Source organism: Phocoena phocoena, chromosome 14 (assembly GCF_963924675.1).
Source record: "Phocoena phocoena chromosome 14, mPhoPho1.1, whole genome shotgun sequence".
NCBI classification, from domain to species: Eukaryota; Metazoa; Chordata; class Mammalia; order Artiodactyla; family Phocoenidae; genus Phocoena; species Phocoena phocoena.
The window spans coordinates 48,148,337-48,167,432 of record NC_089232.1 but is presented as its reverse complement, the minus strand read 5'-3'; the positions used below and the strand labels follow the sequence as shown (position 1 = coordinate 48,167,432).

Below are 19,096 nucleotides of genomic sequence, written 5' to 3'. Positions count from 1 at the left end.
CATCTTCATGTTTAGTGGGGGACAGCAGAGCCACCTTTGATGTTAGGTTCCACTCAGCCTTCACCAAAGGTAAGGAAGGGAGCTGAGTTTTATGAGCTAACCCTTCAGTATGAAAGTAGAGGTTTAAGTTAGCAGGACTTTCATTCATCAAGAACTGCTACCCTAAAACCCCCAAAGAATTACGCAAACCTTTATAATGTCCCCTTGTCATTCCTTGATTTTATTATCATGGGAATTAGTAGAAAATCCCTCAAATACAAAGGTTCTGTTCTTTCAAATATATTGATATAAAGGAAGAGGCAGCTGAAGAGACTTTCCTGCTTCAAACTAGGCTTGGGAGGGAAATAGAAGATTAAAAAAACAACAACAACAACAACAAAAACCTAAGAGGGACCTTTGGACGAGCATAGCCATTGAGTAAGAAGAAAATACCCTAAATTGCTGGGACTTCTGGGCAAGACAGAAAGAATGCATAAAAGAATCAGAACCCCCAAAAGGCCCTGAGCCTGAGCGGCAGAATAATCCAAGATGATTTACATGCAATAGTTGTGTGTGTGTGTCTTTTTTTTAATCAGCAAAATTTCACAGCTTATATTTCACTGATATAGAGCAATGCCCATCTAGGGACAATTTTGAGACCCTGGAGACATTTGACAATGTTTGTAGACATTTTTGGTTATCACAACTTGGGGGTGGGACAGGTATGAAAGTGCTTCTAGCATCTAGTAGATTGACACAGGGATGTTGCTACACATCCTACAATGCACAGGACAGTCCCTACAACAAATAATTAACTAACCCCAACTACTGCCAAGGCTGTGAAACCTTGGAGTACAGCAGGAACTAGAATCAAATCCTTTTCTACAGGATCTTTTCAGATTTCTTTGATACATCTGACTCAAACAGAGCCTAACTAGCAAACTTCAGGAGTGAACTTGTTACAAAGTGCATCATTTGTCAGCATCAAATTCACAATCTTCTTTCTTATTTAAAATCTACCATTAGCTATTTCTCTCTCAAAAGGCTTCTACAATTTAAGTCAGGACATGTTATGGCTGTGAAATAGATGTCCCTATCATCCTGCTTTAGATGGGAAAAGAAACATTCTGCATTGTTTATAAGTCATAAAGAATTCTAAATATCTCCCACTCAACACATTCAAGCAAAATGATGGTATAATATCTGTGCTGGGTAGCACTCTTTCATACCATTATGTGCCTTGTGAAACAACCGTAGGTAATGCACAATCTTCCTTTAATCAAATCTGCATTGTAATTTCTATAAAAAAAATCAGGGCTTCCCTGGTGGCGCAGTGGTTGAGAGTCCGCCTGCCGATGCAGGGGACGTGGGTTCGTGCCCCGGTCCAGGAAGATCCCACAGGCCGCGGAGCGGCTGGGCCCGTGAGTCATGGGCGCTGAACCTGCGCGTCCGGAGCCTGTGCTCCGCCACGGGAGAGGCCACAACAGTGAGAGGCCCGGGTACCACAAAAAAAAAAAAAAAAAAAAAAAAAGAAAAACACAATAATTACTTATTTTTTATCACAGCATAATTTACTTTCTCAGAACAGCAGCATGAAAATGTGAGGAAAGATCTCATCTCTGTCAGTGTATTTAAATAAAGTATGCATATTTTTAAAAGAAATGCAAAGGAAACACCACCAAATGCGCAATATATATATATATACATATTGCACCATCTACCTCAACTTTATGGATGTGGTAGTATGGTTTAATAGCAAAAGCCTAGAATTTTTTTTTAACTTTTAAAAAAAATCTAATATTATGCCTGAAAACCTTTCTCAGACTCTTACAGTAAAAATATAATTGGGCAACAATTTGTTCATCAACCTCATCACATCAGTTTTATGAATGACCCATTTAGGTGTCAAATAAACCCTAAAAAGCAATTTCTTCCAAGCCTCACACATTCCTCCTTCTTTACATTTCCATACCTATCTCTACTCATTATAATCATCAAAGAATTTTATTAACTACTTGCTTAGTTTGGAGTTGTTAGTTTAGGAGACTAACTCAGTGTCCTTCCAGCTGGGCTCTCCAGTCTTTTCACTCAAATTCATCCTACACTGTGGACCAGTGGTTCTCAAACTTGAGCAGCATCAGATCACTTGGATATCTTGTTTTAGTAGGTGTGGGGATCTCAAAATATGCAGTTCTAACAAGGTCTCCAGTGATGCTGATGCTACAGGTCTAGGGACCACACTTTGCGGTACACTGTTGTGGCCTCTCCCGTTGCGGAGCACAGGCTCCGGACGTGCAGGCTCAGCGGCCATGGCTCACAGGCCCAGCCGCTCCGCGGCACGTGGGATTTTCCCGGACCGGGGCATGAACCCATGTCCCCTGAATCAGCAGGCGGACTCTCAACCACTGCGCCACCAGGGAAGCCCGGGACCACACTTTTAAAAAGCCAATTTTCATCATTATGCAGTAATCTCTATGCACTCTTACCCACTCTGTCGAAGCATTAGTTTGTTCTTCTTTTATTTTTATGCTATCAGTCTCTTTCCTCACTAGGAAACTAAGATTAATCCTCTCTCCCTCTCTTTTCCTTCCTCCCTTCCTCCCTCCCTCCCTCCCTCCCTTCCTTCTTCCCTCCTTTCCCCCAATTCCTTCCTCCCTCCTCTTCTTCTTCCTCCTCCCCCTCCAGCTCCTTCTTTTCCTCCTCCTTCTCTCTTGTCAGATTTTATGTCTTTGCTTATGTTGTTTCTTATACCATTCTATAACTCTGATCTTTCTTTTTTTTAACTTTTTATTTTATATTGGAGTATAGCTGATTAACAATGTTGTGTTAGTTTCAGTTGTACAACAAAGTGATTCAGTTATACACATATAGGTATCTATTTTTCAAATTCTTTTCCCAATTAGGTTGTTACATAGTATTGAGCAGAGTTCCCTGTTCTATAAAGTATGTCCTTGTTGGTTAACCATTTTATTTTTTTTTAATTTGTTTTTATTTTTATTGGGCTATAGGGGATGGGTTGGGAAATATCTCTGCAATTATGCCCTACTAGGGAAATGTCCATTCTAATTCTCCTGGGACGGCTTTCGGAGCTTTTTCTTTTCCTTGGAGCTGCTGCTCTTGCTGGCAGCAGCCTCTTCAGGTCCACTGCTGAGTGGCTCCTGCTTGGAAGAGAATTTCCTCTTTTTCTCGGGGACCCTCTTGTTTCCTGATTCTTCAGGGTCACTAACTGGTTCCTCTTTGGGGAAAGATTTCTTCCTCTTGGGAAGACTTCCACTGCCAGCTGTCTCTTCAAGATCACTATTAACCAGCTCCTCCTTGATGTACATGTCAATCCCAAACTCCCTAATTATCCCTCCCCTCCACCCTTCCCCCCTAGTAACCATAAGTTCATTCTCTGTGAATCTGTTTCTGTTTTGTAAATAAGTTCATTGGTATCATTTTTTTTTTAGATTCTGCATATAAGCTATATCATAAAATATTTCTCTTTTCTAGGACTTATTTCACTCAGTATGACAATCTCTAGGTCCATCCATGTTGCTGTAAATGGCATTATTTCATTCTCCTTAATGGCTGAGTAATATTCCATTGTATATATGTACCACATCTTCTTTTCAACTCCACATTCAAAGCTCACCTTTGCCATGAAACCATCCCTATTCACCTGACTTAATATAAACCTCTCCTCCATATCAACCACTGAATACTTACATACTCACTTTTAAGATCCTCCTTTGTACTCCTTGGTACATTACTTAGTAAATTATAGTGTTTGTGTATGCCTATGATGTATGACCTTAATTATATTATTATATTGTTTATTATATACATTGTCCCTTGTTCATGACAATGTCTGCTAGAATGACTGGCTCACAATCCATCTGCAATAAATATGGTTAGCACAAAATTATAGTGAGTCAGAGTCTGCAAAGCAGTATTCTCTCAGTTGATGACCCAAAGTTCAAAAGGTATCTAATTAACACTACAACCAAAGCCACCAGCCAATATCAGGATAGGATATCCTGGATTTTTAGGATATCCAGGATATTTAGGATATCAGCTCTAAAGCACAATGCTGCTTTACGTTCCTCAGGGGCTGCTGATATTACCCCATTGATGGGAGTAATTTATGAGCTAACCCTTCAGTATGAAAGTAGAGGTTTAAGTTAGCAGGACTTTCATTCATCAAGAACTGCTACCCTAAAACCCCCAAAGAATACATTATAATGTATGGGAGAAAGGTTACATGAGCTTGGTCTGTTGTGAGGCTGTCTGCAGGACTGTCTCTAACAGGGATTTCAGAAATTGTTCTAAGCATGTTTAAACATTCCTAAAATGGCCACTGTTGATAGAAAAAAGAAAGCCTCCTAAAGTTAAATTTTATGCTTCTTTAATAGCCTGGTTTGCTCTAATTCATAAATGAGAAAAATTTTAACTATTCTGTCATATTTGCTGTGTCACTCAGTACAGAACAAAAGGAATTTTGGAATGAATACCTTCTGGTCACATAGATAATGTGGGTGTCATAAAAAAATAGAACACCAGGTTAATCCAAGTTTCCCTGCCGTTCTTAGCTGCCCCCCACCTCTCCCCCTCCCTTTCTACGCCCCTCCCTCCCTAGCTCTCTCTAAGATCTAGATAGCTAAGAGAAGATCAATTCTCTCAGGGCTATAGGAAAACTTCACACATTTTCAGTAGCTGTTAAAAAGTTTGGTTTTCCCCGGGGTGCTTCCACACAAATGAAGTAACAGAGGAACCCTTTGAGTGTTAAGGAATTTCTGTGAAGGTGTCAGCATTTATATTTAAAATAGATAACTAATAAGGACCTACTGTATAGCACAGGGGACTCTACTCAATACTCTGTAATGGCCTATATGGGAAAATAATCTAAAAAAGACATATGTATATGTATAACTGATTCACTTTGCTGTACACCTGAACCTAACACATTATAAATCAACTATACTCCAATAAAAAAAAAGTTGCTGATCAGATCTAAAGGACCAATGTCATAATTACTTCACATTTAAGAATCAGATTTTCTATTTTCCTTCTTTATTTATAACCATGTCATAAATCCATGTGTTTGTGGGTTTTTTGTTTCTTTTTTTTTCTTGATTGGTTCATAATTTGATTTATTGTTACATGGAAACTTAGGGTACAGATTTTTTTGTATTTCTAAATCATGGACATAATATTAGAAATGCAGTAATGGCACTTACGACAAATTCTGAGTTTAGTTAGACAGTGGTTCTCAACCAGGGGAGATTCCGTCTCCCAGGAGACATCTAAAAATGTCTGACAACACATGGACTGTGTATCTAGCACGCAGAGGCCAGGCATGCTGTTAAACATTTTAAAAGCACACAGCAGCCCACTCCGCAAAGAATTAACCAGCTCTAAATGTAAATAATGCCGAGGGTACATCAGAGCCCTGGTACCTCACAGGTACTACATGAATGCTAACTTCCATTACTTCAAATATATCTTGGCTATAAGATTTTGGCAGAGAAAGTGATCAATCTAAGATATACTTCCTCTATGAAAATGTACAGAAATTCCCAGTGTAAGCTAACAGAACAGTTTTGTTGCATATAAATACCTAAGTAATCATGTTCCTCTGCCCATATGAGAATTCAACTACTTAAATATTTCCTCGATATTTGTTATTTACTTTAGGGGGGCTGGATGAAATTGTGCATTAAAAATAGATATATCCTATTATTCCATTAAATATTTACCTGGAGCAATAAAGCAAACCCAAGTTGATTGGGAAGTACCCAATAAACAGTTGACTTAGAGAAAAGGAGTAATAAAAAGAATTTGGGAAAAAAATAAGCTATATTTAACCTCTTAGAAGACTCTAATAGCAGTAAAAATATTCATGAGCTTTGATGTTTTGACTTGGATAATTTTGATCATTAAAATTCAAAACAAGTATTTTCCTCAATAATAAGTCAAAAGTGCATATATTGTTTGAAAACTACTTTGCATAAATGGAATACACTTCTTTTCTTAACCAGGCACTGCTTCTTAAATCTGCTTTTTATCAAGTCTTAGAGGATGTACAAATACTTCATACAAGCAACTAGTTTCAGCACCACATGAAAAAGGAGTGATGACTTTATATGTGTCTCTCTGATCCAGGGCTTATTTTCTGAACCACCCAACATTTTCCATGGACTGCTGAAACTCTCTGACTCAGCCAGTTAACACTGTACATTCTATCTTCACCAAGAAAACTGGAACACTTTGGAGGGAAAGCTAAACAAGAACATCATTTTCCCCACAAAATAAAGTCCATGGGAGCCATGTACTGACTGGTATTTCTGTACAAATTGGTTAGGCCATATCAGATACTACCCCAAAGCTAATTCTGTGTCTCAAATGCTATAAAATTACAAGTCTAGATGAGCTCTCTTTTGAATAATACGTTAAAAGCAATTAAAGAGAATTTTTAGGTATGAAACAAATTCAAATTTTAACCTGTAATATCAAAAGATTAGAAGATCTTGATAAAATAATCTGAGAAGTATTTTCTACAATGACGCTTTAGCTGTTGACAGCAATTGCTGAGAATTTGATGTTTTTACTTCTTTATTGGTAAAATGTATCTAAACACCTTGGAACAATTCTATCTATCTATCTAACTATCCAGCCCGGTAACTTTTTCTCTTGTGGGGCTTGAAAAAAATTAATATAGATGAATTTCCTCTATTCATTTATATATGCAGTGAGATGATACTAAAAATAAGTTTATTTGAAAAATAAATGAGTTACTTTTGTACTTTGTTTCAAGAAACATATTAAGTTTCACCAAAACCTTGTGCTATGTTTGGATTCCTCGAAGAAGCAATTTTTGAGTTTATATTTGAAGGAAAGGCAAATATAATAATGGCAAAGTTGAAAGGCACATTGACCTGAAGAAACACCTGCATTTTGGGGGGGGGAGGGTAAGGGGTAGACTGAGCCAAAAAGCAGAAGAAGGGAGAGTGTATGAGAATATTCCAGCAAAGCCACCTGAAATCTGAAGTGAGCTGGGAGGATGTGTTCAGCAAATAATAGTAGTTTAGGAAATACTTGTTGGAATTAAGCTCTAACTCTAATTTTGTGACACTTCAAGATATCCTCAAATTCATACACGCACACATATGTCCACACACACACACACACGAACACACACACTCACATGCATGAGAATTTAATGTTTTATTTAAATGTACTTACAGCTAAAAGATGCTGTGTATGTAATTCGTGGAAATAAATGACAGAAGTGAATGAAAATCATAACTGTACAAAAAGTCAAGTCACTATTTTATGACTCTGACTCCTGAGCAGGAATACAGACTGTTTTAATCTTGTCATTTTTTTTTTTTTTTTTTTTTTTTATGCGTTACGCGGGCCTCTCACTGTTGTGGCCTCCCCCGTTGCGGAGGACAGGCTCCGGACGCGCAGGCTCAGCGGCCATGGCTCACAGGCCCAGCCGCTCCGCGGCACGCGGGATCCTCCCAGACCGGGGCACGAACCCGTGTCCCCTGCATCGGCAGGCGGACTCTCAACCACTGCGCCACCAGGGAAGCCCTAATCTTGTCATTTTAACCATTTTACTTTGATCCGTTGCTTGCGTTGGCTTCAAAGATATTTTGACTTTTGTAATGTATGCAAACATACCATCAGAATTTATAGAGAATTTTCTTGAGTGACTTTCATTAAACTAAATTAATAAATTGCTTAATTTTCTACACAGCAAAGGTTCACTTCCAATTTTAAAATTTCTCCTATTCTTTAACTAGGATTATCATGATCAATTATTTTCTATGTAAATTTTATAACAAATTTAAGTCACTAATTAGTTTTGTCCACATCAAAAATTTTAATTATTATATCTGGCATTGTGAGATTTTTGTTGTAATTGTTGTTAACATTTCTATCAAACCCAATTTTTCTGAGTCAAATTTTTCAGATATCAGTTTCAATATAAAAAGTTACCTATTATAAGTGTTAATTGGTTTTAATAATTTATATGTTGTTATGTCTAACAACAGCATGTATTGTGATTTTTTTTTTTCTTAAAGGGTTTGGTAAAAGTTCCAGATTTTGTATACATTTCTTGGGAAAAAAGTCTAAAATTAAAAATTTCTGCTCTGCAAAAGACACTCAAGAGAATAAAGAGAAAAGCCCAAAGCGAAAGAAAATATTTGCAAAAGACATATCGGATAAAGCACTGCTACCCAAAGTAAACAAAGACCTCTTAAAAGTCAACAATAAGAACATAACAAGATTTAAAGAGGCCAAAGACCTTAATAGACACTTCACCAAAAAAGATATACAAATGGCAAATAAGCATGTAAAAAGATGTTCCACATCATATGTCATCAGGGGAATGCAAATTAAATGAACGAGATACCACTACACACCTATCAGAATGGACAAAATCCATTGGCAACACCAGACTCTGGCAAGGATGTACAGTAATAGGAACAATCATTCACTGCTGACGGGGATGCAAAATGGTGAAGCCACTTTGGAAGACAGTTCAGCAGTTTCTTACAAAACTAAACACACTCTTACCATATAATCCAGCAATCTTTTACCGAAAAGGAGTTGAAAACTTAACATCCACACAAAAACCTGCACACGGATGTTTATAACAGCTTTATTTGTAACTGCCCAAACTTGGAAGCAACCAAGATGTCCCTCATAGGTGAATAGATAATTAAACTGTAGTACATCCAAACAATGCAATACTATTCAGCACTAAAAAGAAATGAGCTATCAAGCCATGAAATGACATGAAGGAATCTTAAATGCATATTATTAAGTGAGAGAAGTCAATCTCAAAAGGTAAACTACTGTATGATTCCAACTATATATTTTATAACATTCTGGAAAAGGTAAATCTATGGAGACCCTAAAAAGATCAGTGGTTGCCAGGGTTACAAGGTAGGGAAACATGAATAGGCAGAACACAGGATTTTTAGGGTAGTGAAACTATACTATGGGGGATACATTTCTCTCAATTTTGCTGCAAACCTAAAGCTGCTCTGAAAAATAAAGTTGATTTTTAAAAAATCTTAATTAGATAAAGAGATAAGATCTGTGTGTATAGTAAATTTTAAATGGCAGGATTAAATTCTAAGGCCAAACCATACTAGCACATTAGATCTTTGACCCAAACTACTTTCTTTGTCCTTTGAAAACAAAAACAAAGCTGAATTCTCTGAAAGAGTCACAGAAAAAACTCCATTTATACAACAGCTTGGTTCCTAAAAGATTTTGTATGAGTCTAGTTTTGGTAGTGTTTCTGTATTTGTATTTTCATTACTTTAGGACTGGGTTTGATTTAATGGAAACTAGGGCTAAGATTTGGTACAGCAATGAATCTTTCTAAAGATAGAAATAATTCTTGATATAACTTTTGAAGAAATGTAAATTTTCTTGTATCGTTACCTTAAAATGTAATCAAACAATGCCAGTATCTTGGTTTTATGGGTTCTGTGTCTTGTGGACCCTCCAAAGCAGAGATAGCCAAAGGTTTTTAAGTCCAAATGTCACTATTATACTGTCACCAACCTATAACAAGAATACTACAAACTTTTTTTCTTTGAGATTTTGATAATTTGATATTTATGTGCAAAGAAAAAAAACCCAACAAAATGAAATAATATACGATACAGAATTACAAGATCTTCTCTATCATAAGTTGTTATTGGTTGAGCTGTGTCCCCCAACAAAAAATAACCCTCAGTACCTCAGAATGTAACCTCTATGCAGATGATCAAGTTAAAATGAGGTCATTAGTGTGGGCTCTAATCTGATTGTTGCCCTAATAAAAAGAAGACATTTGCACACAAAGACATACACACAACGAGGGAAGACAATGTGAAGACACACAGCAAGAAAGCCATGGGAAGGCTGAGGACTGGAGTGATGCATCTACAAGCCCTGGAATACCAAAGATCACCTGCAAACAACCAGATGCTAGAAAGAGGCAAGGAAGGATTCCCCTACAGATTTCAGAGGAAGCATGACCCTGCTTTGATTGATTTCAAGTTTCCAGTCTCCAGAACTGTGAGATCATAAACAATTTCTGTTGTTTAACCCACCCAGTACCCTGCTACAGCAGCTCTATGGAAAAAAAAAAAAAATACACAACTTTTTCCAGTATTTTACAGTGGTACCATTCTAATACAATAAGAATAAAAAAAAACTACTTTTCTGCTTACTCTTCTTGTAAAGTCTGCCAGAGACTCATTTCCTCTGATTTGATTACATTGACATACAATTTTAATTAAAGAACTACTAATAAATGTTTTAAGTACAGGAAAAAAATATACTTAAGGAAGAGATTCTCAATGATGATGATTTGACAAGTCTTTTTGTCAGGAAAACTTCATTGATATATTTATTTATTTTTCTGTTCTAATATCACAGAGAAAACTAGGGGAGATACTCATTCAAACCCCATACATCATGAACCGAGTAATGAATCCTTCACCATTGTAGGTAGGAGGTCATAGATAACTATTCCATAGTCTCTTCAGAATATCCTCCCATTTATTATTTAAAGAGTGGAGAATAATAATTTTCATCCTTTTGCAATATTTCAATGCATAATTTGTGCAGTTACTCATTGTGCAATATTTCCTAAGATGGTTTCCACACTGACAATTCTCGAGTTCTCTCCCTTGGCAGAAAAAATAAATTTTTGGAAGACTTTCAAAATAATATCCTTGCAAATGGGGATGGGAAGCTTAATAAAGCATGTTGTTTGAGGTCAAGATTTCTGAATGCTATTCCTTGTATCATCTTCAGATGTATAAAGTCATGAGGGATGCTTACATAGAAGATCATAAATGGAAAGTTGGCATAGCTAAGCAACTTCTTTTCCACACTTAAGATACTGCTTTCAAAAACCACATGCGGGCTTCCCTGGTGGCGCAGTGGTTGAGAGTCCGCCTGCCGATGCAGGGGACATGGGTTCGTGTCCTGGTCTGGGAAGATCCCATGTGCCGCGGAGCGGCTGGGCCCGTGAGCCATGGCCGCTGAGCTTGCGCGTCCGGAGCTTGTGCTCCGCAGCGGGAGAAGCCACAACAGTGAGAGGCCCGCGTACCGAAAAAAAAAAAAAAAAAAAAAAAAACCACATGCACTTTTAACATTTCTTATTTTCTTGATGATAACCCAGGGCTTTGATAATTTTGTTAATCTTTTGGGCTTTTGGACTGGGTCTTTGACACATGAACATGTTCCATACTACTCTAACAAAACTCAAAGGTTTTATTGCACTTTCCTTTAAATTCTGAGTTGCCATTTAGAGTAATCCATTAGCCAAACCCTTGCAATATACACAGTGAAAAATGGGGGAGATACATAAATATCACTGTGATTCTTTCACTGAGATATTCTACTTTTTTCCCCTTTCAAAGAGCAAATCGGTTCTACAGATGAAATGTCTTATAGATATGATTACCAATTATAAAATGATTGACGTGCCAGTTTTTTAAAACTGGATTGATTGTTAGCATCATTAAGATTAGCTTGCTCACACTGGCATTAGGTGAACCATGGGATCTATGGACATTAATAAGCAAAGATAAGCTTATAATAACAAGAGTTGCCATTTATTTACTTTTTTCACAGTAAAACGATATTATCTGATGCTTTGCAAACATTACCTTGCTTAACCCTCTTAATAAACCTATGAAGTACATATTATTATTCCAATTTCACATGTGAAGAATGTTATCCCCAATGCCACATAGGAAATCCATGTCAGAGGCAAAATTTGAAGTTTAGTCTTTCAGAATCCAAAGTCTGGATCTTTTTCCAATATGTCACCTTGATTTCTACATTGACACTTTTGACCCTTGCCATAAACTCAGTACATCCTCTTTGACACTGTGAATATAGTGAATACTATCTAGTTTGAACAAAAATAAGAGGAAGTAAAAGTATAAGACCATCTTCAGGCAAAGTTAGGAAGACCTATGCTTGTCCATTTTTGTGGCTGCTTCTTTTTCTAATTCCCTCCTCTCTACCCCTACCACTAAATCAAAAACTTTTTCTTCCACCTGCAGACATCTGGAGAAGCCCCTATGCTCTCTCCCCATTTATCTATCAAAATATCTTCTCTCTCTCCAATCTTCGCCTCCCCAGTAAAAACTTCAATATCAGCAACTGTTACCCAGTGACTGAATCTGTGAATTTAAGCTCCTTTGTTTCTCTTGGGCCAGTGTGTACTTGTCAGAAGAAGTAGTGCAATATAATATAATAAAGAGGGAAGGCTTTGGGGCCAGACCCTTGGAATTTGAATCTCTGTTCTGCCTCTCTTTAGCACTTGTCACTTGACAAACCACTTAGCCAGTTTGTGCCTCATTTTATCATCTGTAAAGTAGTGCCTATCTCAAAGGGTTATTTTGAGAAAATATATATGAAGTGCTTAGAATAATGCCTGGCACATAGTAGGTAATATATGTATTAGCTTGTCATTATTATCCAAATGTATCTCTCATTAATTAAAAAAAATAACTAAAATATGTCTTCTACTATAGGAACTGCATAAAATACCATGTAGAGGTATAAAAGAGTTATTTGGGGGATCTTATTTTATCCTCCGAAATCAAATCACATGAGGATTTTAGACTGATGAGGTTATTTCTATTAAGAAACAAAACGGGAAACATGTGAAGTACTTTAAGATACTCAATTTTAACATTAAAATATTTTCCATTAATTACCCATGATTTCATTACAAATTAATGGTGTTGATTGGGACAGTAGAAAATAGAGGAAAATTAAAATAAACTTAAAAATGCACTTGATTAAAAATACCAAGATAAATATTTATTCTCCAAAGTCCATAGGAGTCTGGCTTCTGTGCCTTGTAAACCCCTGACACCTGGCATGATCTACTTTGTTGACTACTTTAATGGGCTATTCTACTCTCTTCCTTAGCCCCTGGCTTTTAATAGTCACATGGAAATATATTATTTTCATTTAGAGGCCATAGCTACCTGCATATTTTCTGTCCTTCAAGCTGAATTATTTTCCAGCCATATTCACCACTTAAGTACATAAAATTGACTTTTATATTTCAAATGATGGACAATGTACAAATGTGTTTGAGTGAAGGACACAATTCATTGCATTCTACTTTAAAATCCACACTGTGAGTTATAAATAATCTGAAATCACTAAAAAGTGTATCTTTTCTCATGTAACTCTAGGCATACTTTTTTCCCCCCAATTTTTGGTAAGCAGGGCTTCAAATAATGCCTAAAGTAAAGATGGTCAACCTTATTATCACCAGAGGAAAACATTCAGTGTGTATCAGCTTGAGTTGGAAAAATTAGTTAAGAAAATGTTTTGTCGGGAGGCTCAAGATGGAGGGGATATGGGGATATACGTATACATATAGCTTATTTGCTTTGTTATACAGCAGAAACTAACACAACATTGTAAAGCAATTATATTCCAATAAAGATGTAAAAAAAAAATGTTTTGTCAGCTAATGAAAGCTTTCACTGTTTAAACCAATGCTTCACAATTTAAGACATATAAGCTCGTATTTAATCATTTTGGCAGGAAACCTCATTATAACATATACTTTAACCCTATCATTTAATGTAAAATGACAAAATGAATATTCACATATATCTTTTGCTATTGTTGTTTCACGCAAGGTCTGTTCAAATGTTTTACTTTTACATATACTGAACTTCTCCTCTCTGCTTAAGGAGTATATGGCTGGAAGTGACACATATAATCCTAAAAATAACAGATGTACGATTTAGTTAAATGCCTTGCTCTATAATTTCCCTTACAGATATTTCAACAATGAGCAAGCTAAGTAAATAAAATTAAAAAAATAAATCTTAGTGTATCAATGTGTCTATTCATGATGGGTTGTTTTTCCCCCTCTAACCAAAAGTTAGATGGCTGCTCTTCCATCCTGTCTCTCTCATTAAGCCACCTCTGAATATTCAAGCCTAAAGTAATATATGCCATCTATTCTACCTATACTCAGAAATATATGATTTGAAACTTTAATATAACTTGTCTTTTTACCTCATTGTTGATAAGCATTACCCTGGTTGTTAGCTCCTTGAATTCAGGTACTTTGCATCGCACTTCTAATTTATCTTATATTAGCTCAGTATGAAAAATATGATTGAAATTAAAAATGTAATTTGTGATTAATTGATTTGCTTGTTATCAACTTATTGGCATAACTTAAATCCTACCTGAATGCAAACAGGTATTATATCACGTATAGAAAACTCAAGTATCTGCAGGGACCAAAAAGGAACTGTAAATAACTAAAGATATTTTTGTTCAAGAACATAAAACACAACCAAACCAAAAACTATAGAAAGTGAGGCCATATACATTCTAAATACAGAGTTCTCAGACTTTGACTGCACTGAGAAAATACTCAGCTAGACTCTCTAAAATTTTCATTTTGGTGAAATAAAATAGTATTTAAATTACATTTCAGGATCGTTGAACACTTTCAGATCAATTTTTTCAGATTTACTCAGATAACTAAAATAACTGACTGTAACAGTTTAGATAACTGTAATAGTTTAGATAACTAAAATAATTGGCTTAGTGGATAATCCAACCTCCTGACCTTCAATACATTGATTGAGAACCTTAGAACTGTATTAGACTTTAAGGACCTTCTGAACAAGAAGACAATCACAATTTTGCCAACTGCTCCAGGTAAACCATATCAGCTTAACACATTTCTTATGAATATACAGAGAAGTTTTTGGAAAAGTCCATTTGTATAAGAATGTTTTGAGAAAATATATTCTATATTCCTTAAATAGATTCAGTAGAACATTTTATGCAGTGTACAGATAAGAGTTTGTAGATTGAGGGGCAGTTGAAAAGAGGTCCCTTTATGTTGAAGAATGTAGACTTATTTAAAATTCATTAATAATCAGAGATTTTACCAAGTTACTGGAATAAAATAAGTCTAGCTTTCTGATATTAAAAGTCCTCAACAGAATCTTAAGAATGACCATAACAACTTCTCCCAAGCACAAATCAAGATACTTGCTGACCTCTACCTTAGGCTCCCTCAAAGCCATATATCCAAATACTTTTAAATCATTACTCTCCCAAATTCTCCTGCTTAGGAATTAACAGCATCAAGTAAAGATTCTGTGTCATGTGGATAGAGGAGAAAAGCTGGAGAGGTACTTTCCTAGACAGAGAAAATAATTCAACACATATTTTAATTCATATTTTATACTAAAAACTAAGTGTTAACATGTCAACACTTCTTTTGTCTTTACCTTAAATGCCATTTCCTTTTTAATTACACAAAGAAAAGGTTTTTAAGGCTATTATTGTCGGGAGCCGCATAAGAAGTGCCTTTGAGTCTCAGCACGGACGAGACCCATAGTGCCTAGCAAAGCTGGTACTATCAGGTACAAATATGGAGAAGCAAAGCTCTCCTCTGTGTGGTTCCCCTTGTTTTCCCCTGGTTTTGCTTAAAGTGATTTTTATAGGATTACTATTAATGTTAGGAAATATCCCCAGTGCCGACGGAGGGTTTAAGGAAAAACCCCAACTTAGGGTAAAACCAAAAAAGACTCCGGCTCCCCCAACGACTACACCCGAAATCCCCACTCCCAGGCCAGGACATTGGGTGCAGGGAAACACAACAGGAGCATTTGTGTGGCAAGAGCTTACGTTAGAAGAAAAGCTAGATGAACTATGGCCCCCCTGGGGAGTAATAGATATGCTGGGAAATATTTGGGTAAGGTAGCGAGGAGGACTTATGCTACGTTGGGTGTATTCAAAGCTGGATGAAGTAGGCTACATGGCAAGCTTATACAAGTTACATTGCTCTTTGTGCAGAAATGCTTATAAAGGACAAATTATATATTGTAAGTATTTTGCAAAGGAATTTGCTAATAGGTTTAAGGTAGAATGTCCACCCCCAAAGCCTCCCAAATAATCATAAGGAAAAATGTGCGATGTCTGAAGGATAACGGTGAACGTGTAAAGCCTGTGGGAGAGAATTTTTATTACTGTATGGGTTTATAATTGTTAAGAGAAGAATATGCTTAAGTTTTGGGTTTGTAATTGTTAAGAGAAGGATGTGCTTAAGTTTTGGGTTTGTAATTGTTAAGAGAAGAATGTACTTAAGTTTTGGGTTTGTAATTGTTAAGAGAAGAATGTACTTAAGTTTTGGGTTTGTAATTGTTAAGAGAAGAATGTACTTAAGTTTTGGGTTTGTAATTGTTAAGAGAAGAATGTACTTAAGTTTTGGGTTTGTAATTGTTAAGAGAAGAACGTACTTAAGTTTTGGGTTTGTAATTGTTAAGAGAAGAATGTGCTTAAGTTTGTACCTTGATTAATGGCCTGATTGAATAGAATGTGCAAATACAAGAACATCTGCTTTTAAGAAAGGTGAAGAAACCGCAAACAGAATTCCAGACCTAGATGTGACCAAGATATACCTAACCACAGGGGATGAAAGAGACCACAGGAGATAAGAGGATTACCTGATCATAAAACCTGCCTAACCTGCTGATATAATCTTTTGATGTAAATGACCTTTGGTTTTACTGTTGTGTACCTTTATTTTGTGGCTTTGGTATGAGAACTGGAATGTTAAGATTGAAAGTGAGATTGCCTCACAGTATAAAAAGCTTCGGAATTGTAACAATAAATTGGCAGATCCTTGCATCCTCTGAGGTGTCTTGCGTTCTGTCCACGCCGACTCCGTCTCCCCTTCGGGAGAAACCTGTTCTGCTGGGGCTGGTCCCCGGCAAGTGGCGCCCGAACAGGGACCTGAAGGGGTAAGTGTATATATATATTTTTCAGACGGATAGGAGTCTCACCATAGGGTGCTGCAGACCCCCAGTTAGAGAAGGACTGGCAAGAGAGGTGAGTAATCGGTGTCAAAATGGGACACGCTGAGTCCAAGGAGAGGCTCTTGTTTATAGATATAGTTAAACATATGATAAATGGAAGAGGAATTAAGGTAACTAATAAGCAATTAACTCAGTTTTTTCAGTTTGTACAGGAACAATGTCCTTGGTTTCCAGAACAAGGAACGGTTAATATAGAAACCTGGCAAAAGGTAGGACAAACTTTGCAGGTTTATTATAATCATTTTGGGCCAGAAAAGGTCCCTGTAGATACTTTTACTTTGTGGAATTTAATAAGAGAAAGTTTGGCCCCGTTACCAGAAGGTCAAAAAAATCCATATAAATATCCTCCGGACGTCAGTGAAACTACACCCTTACTTTCTCCAAAGTCATTTGCGGAGGAAGCTGAGGTTGTAGGGGCAGCTATGAAGGATTGTAATATTTATGATTCTGACTCAGAGGAGGAGGTAAATAAGTCAAAAGGTAAATCTAAGCCTATTTTGTTAAAAGATTCAACCCATGATGAAAAATTAACACCTGCTGATCAAGATGATTTAGATGCAGCAGCTTATGATTATGAGAGAAGAAAGTATGATCTTGGGGCTTTCCCTGTACGAGAAGAAAATTTAACTAAACCACAGTCAAGAAGTTTTAGGGCGTTGGGGCTTCCCCCATTAGCCTCTCAAAATTCTTCTTCTCAATCTAAAAAGTTAGGAAAAGGAGTGACTAACATAAAGGGGCCTCCTCCACCGCCCCCACCTTTTAATAAAATACAAAAAGAAATTATAAAATCCTTTTAACAATTGTGCCAGAGGTTTGGCATTACTCATAATACAGGAATTCCATATAACCCACAAGGACAAGCTATAATTGAAAGAACTAATCAGGTATTAAAAAATATGATTTATAAATTACAAAATGGAGATTTAAAATATTTTTCTCCTCATCATATTGTAAATCATTCTTTATTTGTAATCAATTATATAAATATGAATAATGAAGGAAAAAACTCCAATGATGATACATTGGGAGGCTAATAACGATAAACCAAAGCCAATGGTTCTTTGGAAAGATGTGTTAACTGGAAAATGGAATGGACCAGACATACTACTAACCAATGGTAGAGGATATGCTTGTGTTTTTCCACAGACCTTTGACTCACCCATCTGGATACCAGATCGTCTAATTAGACATCCGGTGGTAAGGAATTTACCGAAGCGTCTGTCAGGAAATGAGTCTGACACCCGAAATATCAGAGAAAGAGAAACCGAAGGACTCAATGACAGAAACGCTGGTTCCCCCGCTGCAGCAATTATCATTTAAGTCCACATGTCATAGAGAGACTCAAACTTCTCCTGAGCATTTAGAGCCTAAGCTTCTTGGGACCCAACGCCGGGGAAAAAAGAGGAGATATGCTGCTTCTACTTTAGATGCGCAACGGGTAACGTGGGGAGCTATAAAAAGGCTTTGCCAGGATGCTGAAAATGCTGTAAACACTCAAAAAATACCTTTGACTACCGCTAACTTTTTTGTGGCCATGTTAAGTCTTTTATCAGTACAGGTAAATGCTAACGATACGTACTGGGCTTATTTTCCTGATTTTCCTATACTACATGCTTGTACATGGAAAGATGCTATTATTCCGGTAACTTCCTCATTTCCTGAACTAACTGATGGTGTTCATGGTGTACAAGGCTACGAACAATTTGTTATAAATAATAATTTTTCTTTTAAGGGACAATCGGATTTTCCTCCGATTTGTTTCTTTTTAAATTCTGAGAGGTTAGGAAAATCAGATCGTGTAAAAAATGGATGTTTACCGATAGTAAATTCAGCCTTTTTAACTGATTCTCCTAAAGAGGATAATAATGTTAAAAGAAACTTATGGGTGTTATTAGGAAGATTTATGGGACAAAATAAGGTAGATAATAAAGTACAATTTGTTAGCACAAAACATCCTCAAAGATACCCAGATTGTGATAATGCTTTAAGTAAGGCAACAGAGGAATGGAAATGGATTGATGATGATGGTGGATATCCTTATTGGATATACTGTATGAATAATAAAGAAATTCGTATTAATATTCCTGGAACTAAGTATTATGTATCAGATTGGAGTATTAATACCCCTGAAAATAATTACCGGCAATATCTAAAATATGCTGCAAATTATGCTTGGAATGAATCTATGATTCCCTCACAAATAAAAGTAAATAGATGGAATAGTC

General features: G+C 36.4%; 1 protein-coding gene across 18 annotated transcripts in view; it reads right to left on the bottom strand.

The window, feature by feature from the left end:
* Positions 1–19,096, bottom strand: part of NRXN1 (neurexin 1) — a 1,127,862-nt gene that overhangs the window by 876,354 nt on the left and 232,412 nt on the right. The window lies entirely within an intron of this gene.